The 19,258-nt window shown below is 43.8% G+C and overlaps 1 non-coding gene across 1 annotated transcript; it reads left to right on the forward strand.

Moving 5' to 3' along the window:
* The first annotated feature begins 9,278 nt into the window (after positions 1–9,278).
* On the forward strand, positions 9,279–9,351 carry TRNAA-AGC. The gene has a single exon. It is a non-coding gene; the product is annotated as a tRNA-Ala (tRNA).
* The last annotated feature ends 9,907 nt before the right edge of the window (positions 9,352–19,258 follow it).

A 19,258-nucleotide genomic window follows, 5' to 3' on the forward strand; every position in this document is an offset into this window, starting at 1 on the left:
GTGTGTGTCTGGGCTGCGGGTAAGGGCGGAGGTGGCGGAGCTGGGCTCTTGGGGAAGGGTGCAAGTGTCTGCACCTTGACGGCACCCTGCGGCTGGGCTCTGGGGGAAGGGGTGCGAGTGTCTGGGCTGGTGAGGGGTGTGCAGCTGGGCTGTGAGGGGTGGGGATGAGTGTCTGGACTGGGGGGCGCCCTGCAGGTGGTCTCAGGGGAGGTGTGTAGTATCTGGCTCCCTGGCTGGGCTTTGGGGAGAGGGAGCAGAGAAACAGGCACTGGGTTGTCATACGGGTTTCTTTAACTTTCTTCTGCTAGGGGAATTTTTTTTGTCTGTATTGTTACAGACATAGTTGCTGACAGGTATTTTGAAATAAATTACCAAAAGAATTGAAACTGGTATGATTATATAGTGATATTTTGAGAAATAAAATATGCAGAATTTAAAATATGTGCAGAATTTTTAATTTTTTGGTGCAGAATTCCTCAGAAGTGAATACTGGTAATACTTGACCAGGAATTTCTAATACTAATATATTGCCAAATAATATGACAGATTACCATCCTGTTTCCCATATTACCAGCACCCTTCATTGTCCAAGTAGAACACATTTAAACAAGTGGCCAAGGGTGCAATATGAAAATGAAATATTTGCTACATGAGGTTTCATCAGTAAATAGGACTACAAAAATCTTTTCAAGATGAATTGCAATGATCTTGGGTTATGCAAGAGATTGATACTGCAAGCTTGGAGAATCTTTCGAGTCCTAGTTTGAAGAGATTGGTATGTTGATATGAAAGAAATTACTTCCAAAAAGCACAATATTTAGAAGACGAATGACAACATTGATGAATGTAATATATGAGAGGAATTTGTTCCATCTAAAGGAAAATATAGATATACAAGAAGCCACATGATTTCTAAAGAGAATAGATGTGGAACAGTTCAGGATTTAGTTTTTGTAAATCTTTGTTTTTTACTTCCCTGTAGCTTTTGAAAGGTTGATGTATAATTTTGTATAGTTTTAAATCCCATGAAGACATAATACAAATACAAATAGTTCAGTACATTTATTGTATTTCTAAATCCAAGTGCAATGTGGACACTTGTCCAAAAATCATTACACAAATGGTATTAATGACACCTTTGCTGGCAGTCTCAGCAGGGAGACTAAGGACTGAATGGGGTTGGGACACTTAACTACCCTTTCACCACTGTCATGAATAGTTAGTAAAGGGTTAAAGCATAGTACCTGGTGGGCATCTGACCTGAGGACCAATCAGGGAAGAGAATTTGAAACTCCTAGGAGGGAACTTTTCCCTCTGTTTGGGGGGGTCTTGGTCTTTGGCCGTTTGGAGTTCAAGAGACCAGACGAGTTAATCAAGTCCCTACAAGTTCCACCTTTCTGAACTAATTTCTTCTAGTCAAGATAGTGAGTATTAGAAAGATACTTTGTGTCCTTATCTAATAATCCTATGTTTGCAATTCTGTGTGTTTGTTATTGATTATTCTTAATTCTGCTTGTACTGGTTGTACTGAGAAAGAGAGAGGATTCTCTCCAGAACTTAGCAAGGTTATACCCTATGAGTGCCCAGCTTGGATTCATAGAGATTCTGTATTTTCTTTTGTTCTCTTAATAAATTCTTTTCTTTTCTTTGGACTTGGTTAATTCCTTCCCTTGGGGAAATTCAGGGGAAGGGGAGGGGGAAGTGGGCTGCTTCCCTGTGTGTGTGAGATTCAAGGCGTTTGAATCCAGGCACCTCTGTCTCCAGAGCAGGCTGGAGAGAGGGAGGAGGGGGGAGGTTCCTCCTCTGTGAATTGATCTGTGTTCCCAAGGGGGGAAACAGGGGTGTCCCGGCCCACGGAATTGACCGGGTGGTGGCAGCCGAAGGGGAGACCTACCCTAGGATTTTGGGGTGGGGGAAGACATGCGGGTCCTCACTTTGAAACCGCCCAGTTTCAAGTGAGGGTAGACTCCTGACATGGTGGCAGTGGTGTTTCGGACCCAGAGAGAGAGGCAAGGCTTTTCTACCACAGGCACTCTGAGGCAGTTTCAGGGTTAGAAGTATTTTCAGTTTTTTGCAGGGCTTTCTGTTACAAAGCCTCCTGTGGAGCGATACTTGCGTCCATTGTGATACGAGGTACCACTCAGGATTCCTGAGGTGGGGGGAAGTGCTCGCCAAAGTACATTCCCATCCAACAGGAAAAACAGGTTTGGGGGGGGAAGAGACAAACCCTCCAGCCAGGTTTTTTTTTTTTCTCCCTGTGTCTTTTGAAAGGATCAGAAGACAGGAGAACACAAATCCCTGAGGAATAGACCAGATTTTTCTCAGGGGTATTGTTAGCAGCAGCCTTTCAGCTGGGCTGCTGGGTACAGCAACTCAGAGCAGAGGGAGACAGAGGAATTTTTTTTTACTCTTTCCCTCTTTCTCAGTACAAACCAGTAACATTACACAAACCACAATTTGCTATACAAAGGATTGATTTCTCTTTCTTTACTCAAGTTATCATAGCCAGGGTTAGGGACTGTCAAACACCACAGACAGTTCACTGACTGCATAGGGGTGTGGCCAGCACCAGAAGGCACACAACCATGAGTACTGGTGAAACAATTAGCAAACTTGACCTGGCCAGGCTGCAGGCTGAAGAAAAACAAAAAGAACACCAAAGACAGATGGAACTAATTATTGCAGAAAGGGCCAGGGAAGAAGCTAACCACAAGAGGGAGCTGGAGAAACAAGAGGCTGAGCACAAGAGACAAATGGAAATCCTGAGGGAGACCCACCAGCAGGCTCTGGAATTAGCAAAGACTAAGCAGCAGGAGCCAACCAATCCAACCCCTTTTCAACCTACTGATCAACCTTCTCGGAGAAAATTTCCCGCCTACAGGGCAGGGGATGATGTTGAGGCCTTTTTAGAAAACTTTGAGAGGGCCTGTATTGGATACCATCTTCCTAAAGATCAATACATGCTGGAGCTGAGGTCACAGCTCAGCGGACAATTATCCCTGGTGGCAGCTGAAATGCCTAGAGACCTGATGGACGACTTTCCACTGTTCCTAACCAAGGCCAGACTCAGAATGGGCATCACCCCTGATCACGCCCGTCAGCGTTTCAGAGCCCAGAAATGGAAACCAGAGATGTCATTTCCAGAGCACGCTGCTTACCTGGAAAAACACTATTTCTCCTGGATATCAGGATCCAAGGTTAAGGAGCTAGACGACCTACACCTCCTGATATTGATGGAACAGTTCCTAGATGGTGTTCCTGAGAACATTAGACGCTACATCCAAGATGGTAAACCAAAAACTCTCACTGAGGCAGGAGAGATTGGAGCCAGATGGATGGCATCGGTAGACAACACGAAAGCTACTGCCAAGGGGAGCGAATCCAACAGGGTACACACCGACACTAAACCCTACCGTCGCGGACCAATCAAACCCACACCTACAACCCACGGACAGTCACACTCTACCTCTTCTTCTACCTCACCAGTCTCCAGTAGACCAACACAAACCGGTGACCCATCAACTGGGCGATGTTTTCAATGCAATGAATTGGGGCATATCAAAGCCAAATGCCCAAAGAACCTAAACCGAGTGCAACTCCTTGCACCTTCACACCAAGGAAAGCCGGACATAGATGTATCTCAAATACCCTTAGAACATAGGGAAACTTTGAGAGTGGACGAAAAGGAGATCATCGCATGGAGAGACACTGCAGCACATGTGTCAGCTATCCACCGAACCTTCGTGGACCCCAAATTCATCAACCAGAAAACCAAAGTGACAATTCGACCCTTCATGTCAAAACCTGTAACATTACCTACAGTGCGTTTACCTGTCCAGTACAAGGGCTGGTCAGGGAAGTGGACTTTTGCTGTCTATGACAACCATCCGATTCCCATGCTACTGGGGAACGACTTGGCCCGACACATTGAACAGCAAAAAACAGAGGGAGTGGTTACACGCAGCCAAGCCAGACGAGCTGCCGGACCCATCCCTGTTCCTGAGCCATCCACCGGGACCCCGTCTGTGTTACCAGAGACCCAGACAGAGGTGGTGGAACCGGATCCCAGGCCAACACCTACAGCAGCCATAGTACATCCAGTCCCAGAACCGGAACTGGAAGAGCAACCAGCGCCAGCACCGGCGCCAGCGCTTGCAACTCCACCGCCAGAGGGCGCCACCGGGCCTGAACTGGCAGAAGCAGCAAACAACCCTACCCAAGAGGCTCAGCCGGAGCCTGAAATGACACTTTGTGCACCAGCGGGGAGCGGTCCACAGTCAACGGAAACAACCTCATCACCTACATCGCTTCCAGAGGAACTGGTGTCTCCCGCCTCAAGGGAACAGTTCCAGAGAGAGCAGGAAGCTGATGACAGCCTCAAGAAAGCATGGGCGGCGGCACGCAGCAACCCACCGCCTCTCAGCTCTACTACCCGATCCCGGTTCGTTGTGGAGAAAGGACTGTTATACAAGGAATTTCTTTCTGGTGGACACCAGGAGGGCTGGCATCCTCAAAAACGGTTGCTCGTTCCGACCAAGTACCGGGAAAAGCTCTTAAGCTTAGCCCATGATCACCCTAGTGGCCATTCTGGGGTGAAACGAAGCAAAGACAGGTTGGGAAGGTCCTTTGACTGGGAGGGGATGGGCAAGGACGTTGTCAAGTATGTCCGGTCTTGTGAGGTATGCCAAAAGGTAGGAAAACCTCAAGACCAGATCAAGGCCCCTCTCCAACCACTTCCCATAATGGAGGTCCCATTTCAGCGAGTAGCTGTGGATATTATGGGTCCTTTCCCAAAGAAGACCCCCAGAGGAAAGCAGTACATACTGACTTTTGTGGACTTTGCAACCAGATGGCCGGAAGCAGTAGCTCTAGGCAACACCAGGGCTAACACTGTGTGCCAGGCCTTAACTGACATTTTTACCAGGGTGGGTTGGCCCTCTGAAATTCTTACAGATTCGGGAACAAATTTCCTATCAGGGACCATGAAAGACCTGTGGGAAACTCATGGGGTGCATCACTTGGTTGCCACCCCGTACCATCACCAAACTAATGGCCTAGTGGAAAGGTTCAATGGAACTTTGGGGGCCATGATCCGCAAATTCGTCAATGAACACTCCAATAATTGGGATCTAGTGTTACAACAGTTGCTGTTTGCCTACAGGGCTGTTCCACATCCGAGTTTAGGATTCTCACCATTCGAGCTGGTGTATGGCCATGAGGTTAAGGGGTCATTACAGCTGGTAAAGCAGCAATGGGAGGGGTTTACACCTCCTCCAGGGACTAACATTCTGGACTTTGTAAGCAACCTTCAAAACACCCTCCGAGACTCTTGGGCCCTTGCTCGAGAGAACTTAAGAGATGCTCAAGCGGAGCAAAAGGTCTGGTATGATCGACATACCAAGGAGCGGTCCTTCAAGGTAGGAGACCAGGTCATGGTCTTGAAGGCGCAACAGGCCCATAAGATGGAGGCGTCCTGGGAAGGACCATACATGGTCCAGGAGCGCCTGGGAGCTGTTAACTACCTCATAACATTCCCTGATTCCTCTTTAAAGCCTAAAGTGTTTCATGTTAACTCTCTAAAGCCCTTTTATCCCAGAGAATTACAGGTCTGTCACTTTACAGTTCAGGAAGGAGATGACACCGAGTGGCCTGAAGGTGTCTACTACGAAGGTAAAAGAAATGGTGGTGTGGAAGAGGTGACCCTCTCCACAACCCTACAACGTCTACAGCGGCAACAGATCAAGGGACTGTGCACTGACTTCGACCCCTTGTTCTCAGCCATCCCAGGACGGACTGAGCAAACCTACCACTCCATTGACACAGGTAATGCTCACCCGATTAGAACACCACCCTACCAGGTGTCACCTCATGCCAAAGTTGCTATTAAACAGGAGATTGACAACATGTTGGAGATGGGTATCATCCGCCCTTCTACCAGTGCATGGGCATCTCCAGTGGTTCTGGTTCCCAAACCAGATGGGGAAATACGCTTTTGTGTGGACTACCGTAAGCTCAATGCTGTAACTCGTCCAGACAACTATCCAATGCCACGCACTGATGAGCTATTGGAAAAGTTGGGACGTGCCCAGTTCATCTCTACCATTGATTTAACCAAGGGATACTGGCAGGTACCACTAGATGAACCCGCCAGGGAAAAATCTGCCTTCATCACCCATGCAGGGGTGTATGAGTTTACTGTGCTTCCGTTCGGACTGCGGAATGCACCTGCCACCTTCCAAAGGCTGGTGGATGGTCTACTAGCAGGATTGGAAGACTGTGCAGTTGCATACCTCGATGATGTGGCCATTTTTTCTGATTCATGGCCCGAACACCTAGAACATTTGAAAATGGTTTTAGAGCGCATCAGGCAGGCAGGACTAACTGTTAAGGCCAAAAAGTGTCAAATAGGCCACAACAGAGTGACTTACCTAGGACACCAGGTGGGTCAAGGAACCATCAACCCCCTACAGGCCAAGGTGGAGGCTATCCAACAGTGGCCTGTCCCAAGGTCAAAGAAACAGGTCCAATCCTTCTTAGGTTTGGCCGGATATTACAGGCGATTTGTACCACACTACAGCCAAATCGCTGCCCCACTAACTGATCTGACCAGGAAAACCCAGCCAAATGCAGTTAAGTGGACTGATGAGTGTCAGAAAGCCTTTACCCAGCTTAAGGCGATGCTCATGTCGGACCCTGTATTAAGGGCCCCAGACTTTGACAAACCCTTCCTAGTTACCACCGATGCATCTGAACATGGGGTAGGAGCGGTACTAATGCAGGAAGGACCGGATCACAACTTCCATCCTGTCGTGTTTCTCAGCAAGAAACTGTCTGACAGGGAAAGCCACTGGTCCATCAGTGAAAAAGAATGTTACGCCATTGTGTATGCCCTGGAAAAGCTACGCCCATACGTTTGGGGCCGGCAGTTCCAGCTACAAACTGACCATGCTGCGCTAAAGTGGCTTCACACCAACAAGGGAAACAACAAGAAACTTCTCCGCTGGAGCTTAGCTCTCCAAGACTTTGACTTTGACATTCAACACATTTCAGGAGCTTCCAACAAAGTTGCTGATGCACTCTCTCGTGAAAGTTTCCCAGAATCAAGTGGCTAAAAACTGTTCTTAATATGTTTTCATGCTTAGTAGTCGATGTAATAGTGCATGTGTTTTATTACTCTGGTTGTTTTACAGTTCTAGGAGGAAATCGCCGCCAGTGGATCCCACTGTGACGATTTGGGGGGCGTGTCATGAATAGTTAGTAAAGGGTTAAAGCATAGTACCTGGTGGGCATCTGACCTGAGGACCAATCAGGGAAGAAAATTTGAAACTCCTAGGAGGGAACTTTTCCCTCTGTTTGGGGGGGTCTTGGTCTTTGGCCGTTTGGAGTTCAAGAGACCAGACGAGTTAATCAAGTCCCTACAAGTTCCACCTTTCTGAACTAATTTCTTCTAGTCAAGATAGTGAGTATTAGAAAGATACTTTGTGTCCTTATCTAATAATCCTATGTTTGCAATTCTGTGTGTTTGTTATTGATTATTCTTAATTCTGCTTGTACTGGTTGTACTGAGAAAGAGAGAGGATTCTCTCCAGAACTTAGCAAGGTTATACCCTATGAGTGCCCAGCTTGGATTCATAGAGATTCTGTATTTTCTTTTGTTCTCTTAATAAATTCTTTTCTTTTCTTTGGACTTGGTTAATTCCTTCCCTTGGGGAAATTCAGGGGAAGGGGAGGGGGAAGTGGGCTGCTTCCCTGTGTGTGTGAGATTCAAGGCGTTTGAATCCAGGCACCTCTGTCTCCAGAGCAGGCTGGAGAGAGGGAGGAGGGGGGAGGTTCCTCCTCTGTGAATTGATCTGTGTTCCCAAGGGGGGAAACAGGGGTGTCCCGGCCCACGGAATTGACCGGGTGGTGGCAGCCGAAGGGGAGACCTACCCTAGGATTTTGGGGTGGGGGAAGACATGCGGGTCCTCACTTTGAAACCGCCCAGTTTCAAGTGAGGGTAGACTCCTGACAACCACAGAGGTGGCCTCAAGGCTAGGGGTGAGTCAGATTTGTGAGACAACATGAAGAAGCATGCACTGTCCATGATGTACTTGTTCTGTGGATTTATTCCTTGTATTCACTATTTCATGTTATTGCACCCTACACAATTGCTATAATGAAATAAGTTATTTGTTACACCCATTTTTCACTGCTGGCCAGGTTGATATATTTGGAAAGTGTTTATTGAAGTGACTAAGAATTTAACTACTTCCCTTGTTTGTTAAATAGTCGTAATTCCTTTTCTTTCTGCATTGAATAGAGTATTTTTACTTTGAAAATTAATACAGCATTTTTGAAAAGTGGAACATGAAAAAGTAGAGAAAAATAGAAGCAGAGATGAATGGAAATATACTCGTAGAAGATTGTCCAATAACCACAGTGGCCTCAATTCTTGGGTCCAGCCAAGCTGTGGGGAGTGCAGGACCCAAGGGAAAAACGAAGGTACCTTTTGCAGCTCCCAGTTTTGGGACTGGCTGGGAGCTGATTTTAGCTTTTGTTTAATTTACACCTTACTGCCTACAGCCCCAAAGGGTGACTGAAGATTTGAGGGGCAGTACTGCCATGCCGTTTTCCCCCAGCTACACCTACTACAATAGTGTCTGTGGAGGGTATTAGAGCGATTTGTCTGGCTTGTTGCTACCCAGGGATTACTGTTATAGTGGGGAAAATTTCTGTGTATCCTGTTAATTACTTGTAATTCAAATCTGTTGATATAATGATATCAGATGTTTTAAGAGCAAGATGATAGAGCTTAAGTGTCATAACTGTTCGGTTGTGCGCAGCTGAGTCTACACCTCGTTTGGATCCGCAGAGCTCTTTGAAAAGGTGTGTGATCCAGTTACAGCTCAGTTGTCTAATTTGTAAAGAGCCAAACGCTGCGATCTTGAGTCCTATTGTACTCAAGCAAAAGTCGTCTTAATGAAATGCAAATGAGTTTGTTTTTGCTTGCTTGTCAAGATCTGAGGAATTGTCCTAAAATAAACGATTTCTGCAGTGTGAGTGGAGTCTATTGTGGTAAAGAGTCTAGGTTTTATTCCCACTACTAATGAGCTAAGAATTTGAGGTAGGTATTCTTGCTGTTGGCTGCAAAGCAGAATGTTCCTTCCGAAATAAGTTGTGCTGGAAAGTGAGGCTTTCTGGTGACTGAGAAGATGAGAGTGTCATTTCCCCTGAGTCGTTTGGGCAAGGAGGGGCTAGAGAACAGTGACTCACACATAGCTGAAGTTGTTTCTGTGTAAGGGGAATTAGCTCAAATGGTAGAGCGCTCGCTTAGCATGCGAGAGGTAGCGGGATCGATGCCCGCATTCTCCAGAAGGTTTTTTTTTTTTAAACCAGAGAACATTTATTTCAAAGTGACCCGTTTTTTTCAATTGTGAAGAATATGCATGTTTTAAGTTATTTCTTGAGGCTTTCTGATTTTAGAAAGTGATTTTTGGGAGCGTTTTGTTTTGTGGGAAGGTCGGTTTGTGATCTGTTTTCTCGAAGATTATCACAGCTGCATGCACATGAGAGAGAGGTAATTCTTGCCAGCTGAAAAAAATTGAAACAAAAGGACTGCAAGAGTTGCCACCTGTTGCTTGTGATTTTTGTCTCTGATATTTCACTTATCTAAATACTCGTCCTTATTTTCTTTTTAATTTCTACATGCATCCTGCTCTTAACATTTTTCTAAGGGATCAAAATAAATGTACATATTAAATCAATCCACCACATTTAAATAAAGGGATGTGCGCAATATGCTTGAATGATATTTTTAACTCTTTATTGGAGATAAACATAATGTTGACAGTAAAAAATTATTTTCTTTCATAAATATTGAAAGAACGTGCACAATGCAAAGGATAAGGCAATTCAACAGAGGTTGAGTTATAGCAGGTATAAATAGAATTTTTGTAAAAGCTATGTCAGGGATGATTTTTTAATGAGATCATCCCACTTGCAAATATGGTTAGGGCAGAGGGTTGTGTCGTGTCTGTTTTTATAGCATGGAAAAACAAGGTGACCAGGAGGCATGTGGCAATTCCAAGAGAAATTGGTATCCATAAAAATATCTTTAACATTAAATTAGAGGGGCAAAATGAGTGAGGTAATCTCTTACTGTGCCAAGTTTACATAGAGCTGTTCTTCAGAACTGGGAAAGGTACTCAATGTTGCAGCTAACTATGAGGTGGAACAGAATAGCATTATTTAACTCTTCTATAAACTATGTGTTCAATTGTCATGGAATGTGAGTATTTTCATATCTAATACTGAGACCTCATGTTCATCTGATTATCCACCTATCTAATCCTTTTCAGAGTCTCTGCTTCAGAGGATAGAGTTTCCTGTGAGTATGGCCTATGGTCTTTGTTCCTCTAAGCATACATTTACATTTAGCCATATTAAAATGCATATTGTTTGTTTGCGCCCAATTTAGAAAATCTGTGCATATTGCTCACAATCCACTGACCTGTCCTCTTCATTATTAACCACTCCCCCAGCTTTTGTCTCATCTGCAAACTTTCAGTGATGATTTTGTTTTCTTCCAGGTCATTGATAAAATTTTTAAATAGTGTAGGTCCAAGAACTGATCCCTGCGGGGGATCTCTATCTGAAATATATAGAATGTCTTTGAAACTGGCATGATTTTTCAGAACTGGTAGAAACTTTTCTTGTGCAACCACTGTAATTGACATGTTAATTACCAAAAAGAGAGACCCTCGTGTGGTCTTGTGATATTAGTGTCTGGGGAGACTGCCACAGAGTGGTTGCAGATTTTGCTGCTGTTGATCAAAGAGTATGAACCCAGTGACCCTAGCTGTTCCATTGTGTTTTATTCTGAGAATAAGATGCATGCTGGTAAACCTCAGTGCTCAAGAGAGACGTTAAAGCAATGCTGCGAAGCTTTCTAGGGTCAAAATATATCGTGCAATGAGAGTAATGAGATGTGCTTGCTTTTAAACAAGCGACGACTTCAGTTTGACTGTGGAAAAAGTAACTGAACACACAAAAGGATGAGAGCCTTTGAAGATCTCAAGGTTGGTCAGATTGATGAGACAGCCTCTCAGAGGTGACAGAAACATTCTAGTGTTTGAAAGAATTGTACTTCCTGAGTAGTCTGAGCAGCTCTCTGGGAGTTCTTGCTAGTGCTAAATGGGTCTGAGGAATCATCAGAGACCATTGAATTCTGTGATTGGAGAATTTGCAGTGTTTGAAGAGAACTGCTCAAAAACTTTTTGTAAACAACCTATTCTACAGCTAAACAGGAGGGGAATTAGCTCAAATGGTAGAGCGCTCGCTTAGCATGTGAGAGGTAGCAGGATCGATGCCCGCATTCTCCACTAAAAATTTTTAATAGGGGCAGGGAGCAAATAGCAATTAAACCTTTTTTTCTTTACCCTTCTGTATTCTTCTATGTGATGTTTTTTTGTTTTAATTTACATTTCTTGTTTCTCAGACTAGTATGTGCAACAAACAGAAGAAAATTCAATTAATATTTATCTGAAGAAGGCTCGTACACAAAGCTATTAAAACACAATTAATTACTTGATTTTTGTTATTGGAAAATCAGTTAATACAAAATGATTTGTCCCATTGATTATTTAATAAAAGTAACAAACGTAATCAGAACTCTTTAAATGATTACACATATCCTGAAAACCTTCTTTTCTGCCGTTCTCTCCTTTCCCCCATGGCTTAATTCCAAAATGAAATACTAAATACTGCAGTTGTAAAGAAATAAGTGAATAATATTAAAAGCCTTTGCTGTCTACTGTTGGAGGCTAGATAAAAGGTACATTTTTTTTCTTTTGTGAGTAGAAAGACCAACACAACAGCAATAACACTGAAGTTATTACAGCTGAAATATGAACTGTTACCATAGAATATCATACACTGGATAAACACACAGTTTTCTGGTTACAAACTGCTTTGGAATAGTTCTGAGAAAAGGGGAATTAGCTCAAATGGTAGCATGTTTGCTTAGCATGTGAGAAGAAGTGGGATTGATGCTCATGTTCTCCAGTGTGTATTCTGACTGGATTATTTATTCTAAAACTGAAAACCAGTAAAACAATATAAACACTTTTAATATTAGCTTTAATCAAAGCAAAAACTTTCCTTTTTGATAATGACACAGTCACATGCAATAAGCAGAATTTCTATATTTCTTCCAGGAACAAATACATATCCTTGGTATAGACCCTATTAAGACTAAATCATTAATTTGGTGTGGTGAGCTCACATAGCAACTGCCCTGCTGAGCAGGCTGGCTCCACACAGCAAACTCACTCCTATCCTGGAGTACATGGGAGATGGTGGAACTTCTGGGTCTGTGAGGAGTCACGGCTCCACTCCAGGCATAAGAACTTGCTTGGGGCATGGAGAAGGGCTACGATAGGGACATGCATCTGTGCCATGTAAAAATAAAAGAGCTGCAGCAGTAATAGGAGAAGGCAAATAGTTGCCTTTGGTGTGGAGCTACAGACGTGCTGTTCCTACAAGGACAAGCGGTGTCAGGGTAGTATTGAATAGCCTCCCCATTGAGCTCCTCTTGTAGGCTTGTGTTCATAACACACAGCCCAAGACTGAAGAGCATTGTAGGATCCATACTTTCTGATACAGACGGCTAGCTAGCAGGTTACCAGGGCAGCGTTTTTATTTATTAGCTTGTCTTGGTAGGAGGGATGTGAGCACCTGGAGCTTACAGTCCCTTTTGAAACTCTGCTCCACCCTACAGTTTGCACAGACCAAGGAATTTATAGATAAGACACACAAATGAGGTTTCATGATTTACACAACTTTGAACCTGTTTCAGCTAAGTTCTGAAATGCCGCATCAGCAGAGAGACCTATAAAAATAAAAAATTCCTTTATATTTTCTTATAAAACTATAATACTCATTTCTCTAACACTGTTTAGTATATATTTGACTAACACCATTCATTACACAGTTTTCTAACAGTCCCTGAGGGTCTTTGCTATTGATTGTATGTGGATGGCATTTAGATATTATGGTGGTGGGCAGCAGGATAAAACTAAGAAAGAAAACCATGAGAATAAGATTTTATTTATTCACAGGCTTTTCTTTGAGGCTTGTGACAATAGCTTCTGAGCTTCTCAAACATTTATCCTTATAGCACTCCAAATAGGTAGAGAAATGTACTCCCAAGTAATTTCCAATTAAGGTGGATATGTCTGACACGTAACTCAATATGATAATCAATTCCATATTCTTTGGTAGTCTGGCTACTTGCTACCTACCCCAGGAATGCTGGGGCATCTAAGTTGTGAGAGTGACGGGGTGGACTAGGCCCTGAGGTCCCCCGCTGGAGGCCTCACAGCCCTGCCATATTCTGCCCTAGAAAAGGGCAGTTGAGAGGTCCTCCAAGCTGCCTAGAGCAGCTGTGTGGGATGCAGCCAATCAGCAAAGAGGCTACAGGGAGAAGCCAATCAGGGCCCATCAGACTTGTATAAAAGGAGCTGCAGGGTTAGCATAAATTCATTCTGCTGCTTGTAGGGAGTGGGGGAAATGAGTGGTTGGCTGAAAGGGTGTGGGGGAGCTTGAGCAAGGTTCCTGGCTGGCTGCTTGAACTAAGCATGTAGTTACTGGCAGGGAATGGGGGAGTGAGGAAGGAGCTTCTGGCTGGTTGTCTGGACTCAACTAAGAAGTGACCCAGGGAAACATAGAGCAGCGATTAGTAAAGGGATGATGCAGCACAAGGCTGCTATACTTAAAAGGTCACTGTGTTGGGACCTGGAGCAGTGGGTGGGATTGGGCCCCCCCACCAACTACAGGGTTTAAGTGGCTATGCCCTGAGGAAGGGAATTAGAACTGTGGCACCCCAGAAAAGGGGTTGCACTACTGGGACTAAGTGGGGAGCTATGATCAGCAAACTGAGTTCAAGAGGAGTAGTTTATCTGGGGTCACTGAGGACTCAAATTAAGGCAAAGAGTCTCCAGGGAGGAAGGTATGGGGGCGCTGCTCCACTCAGAGCAAAAACCTTTGCAGGACTGAGCCCAGGAAGGGCTACAGAGAAGGACATGCCTAACTGAGGGTGCCATGATGGGCACTGTTGGGCTGTTTTAGAAGACTGAGCCCAGGGAGAGCTGCAGAACATTCTGGATTGTGTACCCTGGAAGGGGGTTTTGTTTTGCACATGGACAGAGAGTGACTTGGCCGGAGGTCTGAGTCACCAAAGACCAACCTGACAAGTACAGTGAGCAATGTGGGAGCACTCTGAGTACAGGAAAAACTGCAGGCATGCACACAGGTGACCAGAGCACTCGTGGGAGGTGAATGCACCCATTGCAGAGAGATTAGATATTTACATAAACAAGAATCTCCAACTTACAAAACAGCGTTTGGAAGGATATAAACCCTGATGCCACAGTGCTAGCCAGTATCTATGGGAGGGTTAGCAGAACTTACCCTGTGCACAGTTTAACTCCCTGCTGCAGGTTTTCTTGCACCACGTATGAAGCATCTGGTGCTGGTCATGACTGGTAACAGGAATCTTGGTAGGATGGACCACAGTTCCTGGATGATAATTCCTATGAGTAAACTGTACAGCATGTCTGTGTTCAGGAGCTTGCACTGAGAAGGTTACACGGATGCAAATTGCACTAGTAGTTTGATTGACCGTAGTTCTATTACACGCTGATGGTTCATGGAATTTACTCTGGAGATGTAACATTGTTCACAAAGCAGGTTACATGTATTAAGATGTCCACAAGAGTGACCCTCCCTAGACAGCAAAGCTTTAAAATCATTGTAAAATTTCCCAATGCCTTATATTAGGAAAGTTTCTCTGTATTATACAGCATATATTTTTTATTTGGACATTTCTCAACCATCTATTACTTAGGAATAACTATGGGCAGTTTGTGAGATGTTACTGGATCACAACAGACATTGATGTGGCACATCTCAGAGCTATGTGAATTATAGTTGGTTCTAGTGGAATAGTATCTGTGGAAATACATTCTGCCAGACACAGTGTTTTTAGGAACAATATTAGCGCAGCATCATTAAATAAGTGGGATCCTATCACAGATTTTTTGTGGTGGCCTAACTTTTCCTGAAACACCATGCATGGTGCCAGAAATACCACTCTACAATTGATTTGTGTTGCAGTAGTGCTCGGAGACCCCAAACAGCATAAGGGGCTATATTGTGCTGGCCATACAAACATCTACTGAAGGAAAATGCAGGGCCTGGTATGACAATCTTACAATCCGTGTGATTATAAGCATTCCTTTTGTGTGTTTAGTGAATCAAGCTAGCAACAGGCTGTGGTATAGTTATATCTTACTCCATACAGTTCTGTAAAGTGATAATCCTTAATGAGAGCTTGTGAGCACCTCCATATTTACAGCAGTTTGTACTATGCATGAATCCATTATTTAATCATAAGCAAACCACTCATAATGTGTTATGAACCAGTTCTATTTTAGGATGACTTGTGTGTGTGGTCTTTACTCTTTCAAAGTCAGAAACATCTGCAAAATGTTTTTTTAATCCATGCTGCTGTATACGGGTGGCAAACCCCTTGAATTACCAGGCACCAGGACAGCTGTGGGATTATGAAAACACCTGTTTTGACTGAATACCTGAAAAGATAAGAAAGCAAAAATACTGCAGAATGTATGATCAAATCTCCCTGCACAGCTACGTTGTACGCTGTACCTCTTTTCAGCACTAACCTTAAGTGTCACAGGGCTGTCTGAGAAGTTAATGTGGAATCCCACATAGAATATCAGGGTTGGAAGGGACCTCGGGAGGTCATCTAATCCAACCCCCTGCTCAAAGCAGGACCAATCCCCAATGAAATCAAATGATTTCCACAACCATGCATCTGGGGCTTTGTGAAGATGGTTGGCCTGGGATATTTAATCTTTATATTAGTTTTGTTATGGGGGATAGGGGGAGTAAGGCACTTGGCTCTCATTTAAGATCTAATCCTGTTACCACTGAAGTAATAAAACCAGTAACAAAACTACCATTGACTTCAGTAGTGTAGGAATAAGCAGGTGCCTATTGTAGATCTAATATAGTTGTACAGTGAAATGAATAGTACAGGCATCAAAATTAGAAACTAGCAAGGAAGCGAAGTGACATTTTCCCACCTAAACTGCATTGTTATTCCATCCCTCCTGATTTGATTGAACTAATCTTATGACATAATACTTATTTCCATTAGTTCCCCATTTATCCCCATGCCAGGAGAGTAGAAATTTCTGGTGTCCCATTCCACTTTAACTGTAGCTTTTCTCCCTTTAGCACTAAGGCAATGCAATTGCCAATGCTATGTCCTCTAATGGGGATGTGGACAGTATCTAACAGTTGTCTTATACCCTCTTTATTACTTTATGCATAAAGGAGCCTGTACAAGGTTTTCTTGCTTATTATTGAGATTAGGACCGTCAGATCTTGGACAGACAAGAGACTGCTCTCTCACTGCTGTGCATTCCCTTCCCCATTTACAGCTAGGTTTAATCACTCACATAAAAGGGTAGCTAAACATATCTTAATAAATTGGAGTGAACATTAGAAAACACTATTCCTTTATGGAGACTTTACATGAACAGAAATTCTCAAGCTGTTTGAGCAAGCATTTGGGGAGCTATATAGGCCTTTTTCTTTCCCTTCTAATGTACATTTTAGGATTGATGTTTGTGATGGAAAAGCATTAGTTCATATAGGGAAGGACCCAATTCTATACTTAAAACCTTCAGTAAAGAACTACTTTCACATACAATTCTAAAGTGTTTCCATAATTTTATTGACCTAGTTATTAATGTAACCCCCAAAGAGATTACATAGATTCCTGGAGCTCTGTCTGCTGGCAGCTCAGGGAGGAGGAGCCAAGGCAAACTCAGTGTCTGCCAGCAACCAATAGGGAGTGAGATGCCCCTCCCAGGGAGTTGAGGAGAGGGAGAAGCCATTTTGAGGAGAGGCTGGGGCGAGCCAGAAAAAAGGCCAAACTGGCTGTGTGGGGAGCTGGTGAGTCCCAGGCCTGCAAGCAGGGTTCCCCCTGAGAACTGTCCTCTAGGGACCTGACACCAGATCCTCCAGCTGGGTTTTCCTCCCCCACGGATGATTCCCAATTGTTACGCTTGCTGAGAAATTTCTCCAGCCAGGCTGGGTTTGCCTCCAGCTCCCCTGGTGAGACCAGTCCCCAACATGGTCAGCGCTGCTAATCCAGGGCTGATTCCTGCCTGAGGAGGATCCCTGCCAGCGGACAGCAGCCCCTGAAATTGTCCAGCGTCATCCTCAACCCTGAAAATCATTTGTGGAGTTCGTGAGTGCCTTGTCTTTAGTTAGTCAGTCAGGGAATTTGTTTTGGGGACCCTCTACTCCCTGAACTGTGTCCTCAAGCCAGGGAGTGAGGGTTTGAGGATTTTATAATCTACCGCTTATTACACCTGTGGAGGGATTCACCACCTCCTCCCACTTGTGGGTCTTTTGGCTATCCTGAACCCAGTCAGCCACACCTCTGCAGAGAATTGTATAGGTCATCAAGGGCCCCAGCAAAGTACGCGTACCAACAGGACACTACTTTTACATTTGTTACTCCAGACACAGGTATTTTAAGTGTGGGCACCGGTGACCCTAAATATGGTGTTTCCCCTGTTATGTTGTATTTGTTGCCTGTTTAATATAATTGTTGTGTTGAATATATTTAAGTGTTGTGTTATTTCTTGGAAGTCTCCAACTATCTGGCAAGTAAGTGGGGATTCCTCTGTAGTTAGAATTTTCCACCCAAGCTGCCCTGGTGACCCTGCTAGGAAGGAGCAAGGGGGGTGGAGGCACCGCCAACTAATTTCATAAGAAAAAAGATTCACCCTGCTGAGTGGGTGGCGGGATCCAAAAGAACCCAGACCTGTCCATCAGAACCTGTAAGCGGATTGCCATTAAAGGAGGTAATCAGGTGGAGAGGGGCGCTACACTAATGTGGGATTTGAGAGGTTCTCACCACTCTGTCTGTGTTCACATGTAAGAAGGCGTCACCAATTATTGTGTACTAAGAATAAATTCTTCAAATAGATCTGGTACTTATGTGTAAGATCACATAGAAACTTTGAGCATGCAGTGATCTGGAAATTTATTCCCTGGCTTCAGAGAATTTCCAAGTTGTTTTCTTCACAGAATAGGGTCATTTGAGCAAAAGCATAAGAGTCAAACAAGTGGTAAGCTGCTACCTCTTTCTTCTAAAAATATTCTCTGCAACAGTAAGGATAAGAGGAATTATTTTTAGGATAATACATTGATTATGAATGCTGTGAAGATGAAAACATAGACTGAAGACCAGAAAAAGGTTTCTGACAGCTCGACTAGGCTCCAGCATAATTTCCCAAAGGAAGTACAATAAGCCTTACTTGCTATTTTTGAAACGGGGGACAAAAATATCAGCAAATGGAGAGTGGAGAATGCTCTGAACTGAAAGGGAGCTGAAGTCCAAGAGCTGGAAAACATCACGTGATTAATTAGTGCTTTGTATTTATTTCAGGGAAAGAAACTTGCCTGGCAGTGTTTCTTGGAGGCATGTTGCAACATGCATTTTAAATTTGTTGTAGGTAAAATGTAGCTTTAGGTTGTAAGCATATGGGGCCTGCTATTGCTGTACGATAATTCTTTCTATCTTTGAAGACTGATCTTTACTTTAGGGATTTCTCCTCCTACAGCAGTAACTGGGGCTGTACTGTTTTAATTCAAGCTTTATACAAAATAGCTGTTTATTATTCCTCCTTCCTGGAGAAACCTAACCAAGGAATTGCCACTGGACCAGTCATCAATTTAGTTCTACATCTTATCTGATCAAGATACTTACGATAACACTTATGAACCACAGGTTGATTTGTGGTCTGAAGAATAAAGTTTAACATCATTATGTCCCCTCCCGCCCCCCTTTTAAATATTTTATTCATATTAGTATCTTATCTGAGTAAGCTCTTGGCCTCTGCCATAATAATATATTCTACAAGTTAGTAACACCCATTTCTGAACCCTCTCTAGGTATGCGTATTGTTTGATAGGGTAAACCGGAACTGAACTCAGTATTCCAAATGTGGTGTACCATGACTTCAATGAGTTGACATTTTTGGTAGTATTTTCCATTCCATTCCTTATGCAGCCTACCACCTTGTTCAGTTTCACTGCTGCTCCACAGAGACCAGAATTTTTCATTGAACTAGCCATAAAAACACCCACAACTTTCTTCTCAGTGGTTAATTTAGAA

The sequence above is a fragment of the Mauremys mutica genome, chromosome 2, assembly GCF_020497125.1.
Source record: "Mauremys mutica isolate MM-2020 ecotype Southern chromosome 2, ASM2049712v1, whole genome shotgun sequence".
NCBI lineage: Eukaryota > Metazoa > Chordata > Testudines > Geoemydidae > Mauremys > Mauremys mutica.